The sequence below is a fragment of the Girardinichthys multiradiatus genome, chromosome 13 (assembly GCF_021462225.1).
Source record: "Girardinichthys multiradiatus isolate DD_20200921_A chromosome 13, DD_fGirMul_XY1, whole genome shotgun sequence".
In the NCBI taxonomy this organism is placed as follows: domain Eukaryota; kingdom Metazoa; phylum Chordata; class Actinopteri; order Cyprinodontiformes; family Goodeidae; genus Girardinichthys; species Girardinichthys multiradiatus.
The window spans coordinates 7,542,391-7,549,955 of NC_061806.1; positions in this window are offsets into that span (position 1 = coordinate 7,542,391).

The window sequence follows — 7,565 nt, forward strand, 5'->3', positions numbered from 1 at the left end:
CTTTGTCTATGACATGTGGGGGAAGAAAGCACTTAGAGCAGACACAAGTGATAAACAATATAAAAAGTCATAAAACCCTAACAGTTCCCCCCTGTTTTATCACAAATAAGTCATGAGTAAATACATGTAAAATGAAACACTCTGTGTAAGCACAAACCCACAGGACGGAAAACAGATTATTTTGTGGGAAACACTTACACGGTTCCTCCGCCCTAGGCAACCACCAATCATGGCAGAGTGAAACAATATAATAAAGCAAAGAAATAAATGTAATAATAATAAAAAATAAAAGAATTAAAACAAGCCTTGTTCATATCATCATTGCACTTTTTCTCATTTCACTTAAACAGCAACTTCTTTCGATTTTCTGCTATTAGGTCATTTTATGAAGTACAAGTATGAATACACTCAGGCATTGAAGATACATTCATTTACAACATGTCATCATAATCATCTGCTTTTTGGGTCCAGTGTTCATCTTGTCCATCTCTTCTCGTGTGATGTTACATCCTGTGGATCCTGTCTTAAACAGAGAAAGAGCCCTGCTACCAGGTTTAAGCTCAGGCTTATCAGTCCTGTCCACACGTCACAGAAAGCCATGCTAAATTGGGCACAAGTCAGTTGTTTTCTTCGCCGGTTTGAGATGTTAGACCATATGGATCAAACCCCTTTGTACCCGGTCATTCCCCTGTTACCCCGTCGATTGGTTTGGCTCCTGTAACGGTGATATTAGCTTACAGTGGCTCTTGTGGATCCAGGATGGTCTCTGCGATTTTCAGAGCTGTTGGTGTGGTCAGAAGAACACGGTATGGCCCTCTCCAGCAGGGGGTGCTCCAGTCCTTTCTGTGAAGTGTCTTAATCAGGACCAGATTCCCAGGCCTCAGGTTCTCCTGTGAAATCGGAGCAGAATTTACTGGCAGACTACTGGACAACTGTACTTCTTTTGTTTGTAACATCTTATTCATCCATTCAGCTAATGATGTTTCCTGCTGTGCTTTTCCTATGTAATCCATTTCTGATGGCAATGGAAAAGGTCTGCCATGTACTATTTCAAATGGAGTGAGACCAGTTTGATTTGGAGTTATTCTCATCCATAATTTAACCAGAGATAGACATTCAGGCCATGGCCTCCCTGTTTCTTCCATTGTTTTCCTTAATCTATTTTTTATTGTTCCATTTGTTCGTTCAACCAGCCCAGCAGATTGTGGGTGGTAAGAACAATGGTTTTTTAACTGAACCCCTAATGCTTTAGAGCACAGTTCTATTACATTATTTACAAAATGAGTCCCATTATCTGATCTTATGATTTGTGGGATACCATATGTAGGGAAGTAATGTGTCACTAAACTCTTCGCCACTGTGAGCGCATCACAGTGCTTTGCAGGGTACATTTCTACCCACTTCGAAAATGCATCTATGACCACTAAACAATATTTATTTCCCCCTGACCATGATAACTCTATGAAATCCATGTGTATCGTGTGAAAGGGATGAATAGCTGCTGGGAACTGGCCTCTTTTGGGTCTCATGTTCCCCTGTGGATTATGTTTGCAGCAAATAATACATGATCTACAAAAGTTTCTTGCATAGTCAGAAAAAGTTATGGTGTGGAAATGTAGATTTACTAAGTGCATCATTCCCCCTCTCGACACATGGGAAACCCCGTGTGTCGCATGGGCCGCCGTCTTGTATAAATTCTTTGGTAATATGGGCTTATTTCCCAAATGATAAATGTCATCTTTCTTTATGGCCCCTCTATTCAGCCAAGATTTAACTTCTGCAGCTGATCTTTCAGCACATCTGTATCTATAAACAAGAGATCTGACATTTTCAAAGTGAAGGGAAGTCTCGAAGCTATTTTAGCAGAAATATCAGCAAAGGTGTTTCCCTTCGTTTCCATGGCTTCATCAGATTGATGCGCTTTACATTTACAAAGTGCTATCTTTGCAGGTAGCTGGATAGCTAACAGCAGTCGTTTTAACAGATTAAAATGTGTCAATTCTGTTCCAGCTGATGTTTTAAACCCTCTATTTTCCCATATTTTAGCAAAATGGTGAACAGAACCGAATACATATTGGCTGTCTGTATAAATGGTTAGGATTTTTCCTTCATATAATTCACACGCTCTGATAACAGCATACAGCTCTGCAGTCTGTGCTGAGCATGTATGGGGCAGGGCCTGTGATTCTATAATTTTAGTTTCAGTGGTTACTGCATAACCAACTCTGTTTTTTCCATATTCATCTTTTGATGCTGATCCATCTACAAAACTTATTTGTGAGTTTTCCAGAGGTGTCTGAGAGATATCTTGCCTAGGTTTTGTGTCTTCCTCAACCTTTGTTTTGCAAGAATGTGGTTTTCCATCTTCTGCTGTTGGAATTAATGTGCTAGGGTTCAGTGGACCACAACTTTGCAGAGTTATATTTGGTTGTGAGAGTAACAATGAGGTCAACGTAATATGCCTTGCATGAGTCAAAAAAGGAAGTGAAGTTTGTAGCAATATAAGTGACACTGAATGAGGAACCTTCAGTGTGAGCGGGTGGCACAACACAATTTCAGCTGTCTGCTTCACGGCTTCTACTGCGGCGATGCAGCTCTGCAGACAATTTGGAAATCCAGATGCCACAGAGTCCAATTTTTTAGAATAAAATGCTAAAGGTCTGTTTTTGGAGCCAAATGGTTGGGTTAATACAGCTTTCATATAACCCTTACATGCATCTACACAAAGTGTGAAAGGCTGGCTATAATCCGGCAGAGCTAAGGTGACTGTTATTTGAAGCATATTTTTTAGCTCTGTGAATGCTACTTCTCCTTCCTTAGTCCATGTGATTTTGTCTTTTAATGTCATGTCTTTGCCATAGATCATAGATTGCAAGGGTTGTACAATGGCTGCATAGTCTGGTAGCCATTCTCTGCAAAAATTACACAGTCCCAGAAAGGACATCATTTGTTGTTTAGTTCGTGGTTTTGGGGCTTCTTGTATGGCTGTTTTTCTACTACTTAGGAGGGAACGACCATGTTGTGATAAAATATGTCCCAAATAAATCACTTTCTCCTTGCAAAACTGCAGTTTATCCCTAGAGGCTTTGTGCCCCGTCTGGTAGAGATGTTTCAAAACTGTTATAGTAGCTTCCTCACAGTGTTGTTGAGTGTCTGAAGCTATAAGAATATCATCTACATACAACAGGACTTGACTATGTTCAGGCACCTCACAGGTGCTCATAGAGTATCTTAAGGCTTGTGTATATACATGTGGACTTTCACTGAAGCCTTGTGGTAGTCTGGTGTAAGTGTATTTTTTCCCTTTAAACTGAAAGCCAAATAAATGCTGTGACTCTTCATGCAGTGGTACTGTAAAGAAAGCATTGCTAAGATCTACCACTGAGAAATATTTTTTATCTGGAGTTAATGAATGCAGTAATGTATGTGGATTCGGGACGTCTGGACTCGCATGTCACACTATTTTATTTATCGTTCTAAGATCCTGAACCATCCTCCACTTTCCTGTGCTGACTTTCTGCACTGGAAAAATAGGTGTGTTGCATGTAGCATCAGGTGCTTCCCTTAATATTCCTGATTTCAACATATCCTGTATTACTGGCTTAATACCCTCTTCAGCTTCTGGCTTCAAGGGATACTGGCGAACTACTGGCCGTTCTTCAGATATTAATTTAACCTTATATTGTGGAAACCCCTTTATAAGTCCTACATCAGTCGATGATTGGGACCACAGTTCAGGTGGGACAGCAGCTAAGGCAGGGTGCCTGTTGCTCTCTTTGCTTTCAGCTAGACCCTGTATCTGTCACTTTGCCTCATCCAAATGTGTCTTTGGATGAACTTTGACTATCCACCCTAAAGTGAGTTTCCAGATTCCTGTGTTAGGATCTATTTTCCAGTCAGAGCTTGTTAATGCCTCATATCTCCCTCTTTCAGCACGCTGTATAAAGTTTTCTAATTCTTTCCACTGACCCCCCCACAGGTTTAGTTAATGACAGATGAGGTGTACTGCCTTTAAACTGTTGAAGCTGTCTTCCTGACAGTATGATTGAGGTGGAAGATTTCCCTGTTTTGGGGTCAACATACAGATGCTGTATGGTAACAGTCTGATTATTTTCTCTGTGAAAAACAGTATCATACTGATAATCTGGCCCTGCAGTATTTTTATATTTCATGGTTACATGGAGCTCAGTAACCTTTGCATAAGATCTCTTCCCAACAGGTTTACTGGACATTTTTGACTTATCAGAACGGGAGCCTGACAAGTAAGTTTTGTCTCAGGTTCTGTTATTGTTACTGGTGCACTTAGGTAATGTACCTCTGATGTGCCAGCTGCTGATCTAACATGCACTGCGGTGTTAGAATATTTTACTCCGGGTGGAGGTTTAGTTAGCACAGTTCTACATGCCCCTGTATCACACAAACAGCTATATACTTTGCCATTTATTATTATGTTTTTATATGGCAAATCTTGCGTCCTACTTAGTGCTATAAGTTCCAGTGCTGCTTGTATATCAACTTCCTCCATTTCACTACTGTTTTTCTCTGCTAGTGGGGGAGGAGGTGGGGGCTGTGGCTGTAATTGTCAATTCTGGGTAGAATTGGGGTTATACACCCGCTTTTCATTACATTCTCTTGCAAAATGTCCTGGCTCATTGCAGATCCAGCAGTTTTCATCTCTTATGCCAGGGTTTTGTAAAATTGTCCTACATTCTCTAGCATAATGCCCTATCTTTCCACACCTCAGACACACATTGCTCTGTGTGTAGGTGTGTCGTGGCCCCCCTCCTCCTCCTCCTCTGTGACCTCTAAATCCCCTCCGTCCTCTTTGCCCGCTTGCCCCTGAGCGATGCAAAGCCATTAAACTGTCTTGCATTCCAAACGTATCTGTCTTCCTCTCTCGTTGTGTTTTATGAGCGTGCTCCGCGTATTCCAAAGCTTGTGTAACAGTTCCTGTATTTTGATGAACCCAGTGTTTATTTATATACCATCTGAGTTCAATTTTAAGGCCTTGCAAAAAGGCTCTCTTCAACTGTTGCTGATAGGCTCCTGCCTCTGCTTCATCATATGGTATAGCAGAGTTTGCTCTAAAAATACGTCTCATCCTATCCAAGAAATCTTGTGGGTCTTCTCCGTCCTTCTGTTTGCATTGTGAGATTTTACCATAATCTGCAGTCTGTATATAAACTCTTCGAATTCTTTCAAAGAGTAAGCGTAAGGCGTCCCTTAAATCTAGTGAATTATGTGCTAGTATGTCACCATAATCATCGCATCCAGTGAAACCTCCTGCTACTCTGCACCAGCGGTGGCCAAACAGCTGGGTAAAACACTGGAGCATCTCTCTGCCATTAAGATGAAAACTTCCTCTGAGTTCTATAATAGCGTCTAGAAATTCTTCCACGCCTTCTTGTATCGATGGGATACCTTTTAAAGCAGCAGTTCTGTCTTCCTGTGTCCATGGTCTATATACTAGAATAGTTGGCGGCTGTCGGTGATTAGCGTCACCTATGTTTGGATTTGCTACCTCAACTAGAGGGAATGTGTCTCCCTCTAAATGTATTTCAGATGGATGAAATTTCTGTTCGTGAGCCATTAACGCTTCACCTGGGTATATGCTGGGGGTAGTTTTCTTATTTTGACTCCTAGTTCGCACTCCTGTACCCCCCCAGGAATTAGAAGACCAGGGCTCACTAGAAGAGCTCTGTTCTTCTGTTTTAGAAGGATTACTTAATTTTTCTTGCTTATTTATAGGAATTTTAGGAACAGCTCCTTCTATTTCTCCTCCAATTTGCTGTGCTCCAGCTGCCTGCCCTGCAACTGTCTGCACGGCAGGGGGCTGAACACCTTGCTGTCTGGATGCGACCACTGTTTCCTCATGTGGGCGCACCAAGACTGCAGCTGTCAGCTTCTCCTGTTGCTTCTCCTCCTTATCTTGCCTCTGAATGTTTCTTAATTTACTTTGTTCCAGCCATTTGTCTGAAGATTTATACTCAACCTTTCTCTTTTCCTTTTTAGTTGGTTTCTTGGTATACATTATTTCTAATTTTAAATCCCTTTGCAATTTTAAGATATCGTTAATATTTAGTTTACCCAAGAAACCATGTTTTTTGTTCCATCTATGACAGATCATACCTGCTCCTTTTACATAATTCTCCATAAACTTTACATCCCCTTCTAAGTTAGTTAGTTTACTTTGTTTCTTCCCCATGATGTTTAATTTTAGTTCACAATACTATAAATGTCCCAGATAGAAGTTCACTGGCATGAGATTCAAGGAGAGGACATTAACACGCCCTTCTACTGCGACTAACTGCGCAGCGGTGTTAATTTTCTGGGATTAAACCCGACCTTTATCTCCAAGAATCATCAATACGTCTTTCTATTCTGGGAAAAAGAAAACACAAGACCAGCAGAATCCTACTAAGATTCTTCCAAAATGCTTAGTCTTCCAAACACCCAAAACAACACAGTCACACAGTTAGTATTTTAACATATTTATGTCCCTTCAGCAATATGTATGGTCGACCTAGCTTAGTTTATGAGCTCTCTTTATTATTCAACACTTAATTTCATTCCCTTCCGGCGGAATGTTACCAACCAAATTATCCAGTTCACTTTACGGCGCCTAGTCGTCTCTGATCTCCTTGCGGCGAGATCCTACCTAAATTTATCACTATTTCCTTGCCGCGAAATAAAACCTTTCCAATGCAGTCTCCTTTCGGCGAGACACTACCAAACGACTTTTAAGTACTTTTCTTCTTTTATTTATATAGCGCTTACTCTTATCTCATGTACTGTATTTTAAAACTGTCTCACCTCGGAGTTGACTTCTAGGTGACTCTGTCGGACCTCCAGAGTCACCCGGCGCCGAGTAAGACAATAATCCACCGGCCAGATGCGAACGTCACACACCGGGACTTTCAGCCACCAGGCCTATATGCGGCTGTACGGCAGAGCTTAACTCGACGTCAGGCTGCTCCCGGAGATCCGCCAGTCACTGCAAAGAAAGATAAAATCAGTTTAGTTCTTATAATCTCCGGTTCGAAGGACCAAATTAATGATAGGTATTATTTAGTCAACTCAGAGGAAAGGAAACAACACAGTCAGTTATACTTGCGGCAAGGGTAGCTCACACTTTGCAGTGCAAAACTACAAAGTATTAACACTCCTCCCTCTTTATTTATACATGCTTGGTCACACACAGTTCAAACAACATTCAAGGTGTGTGTGTGTGTGTGTGGGGTCAGAAAGGTTAGGGTTCATGTGTCTTGATTTCAGAGAAAGGAGTGGGGATTGGTACCAGTCCCTAGATGTTGCTGATAATAGCATAACTCACCCTTCTCTCCTATCTCTTTGTCTATGACATATGGGGGAAGAAAGCACTTAGAGCAGACACAAGTGATAAACAATATAAAAAGTCATAAAACCCTAACAATAAGGCAGCTCTGAAGACCCATTCCAACAAGGGTAACCAGATGTCCTGATTTGTGCAGGACTGTGCCACATTTTTCACTCGTTTCCTTCAAACAGAAACAATGTCCCGCATTTGGCAGGGTCAAATTCTGATA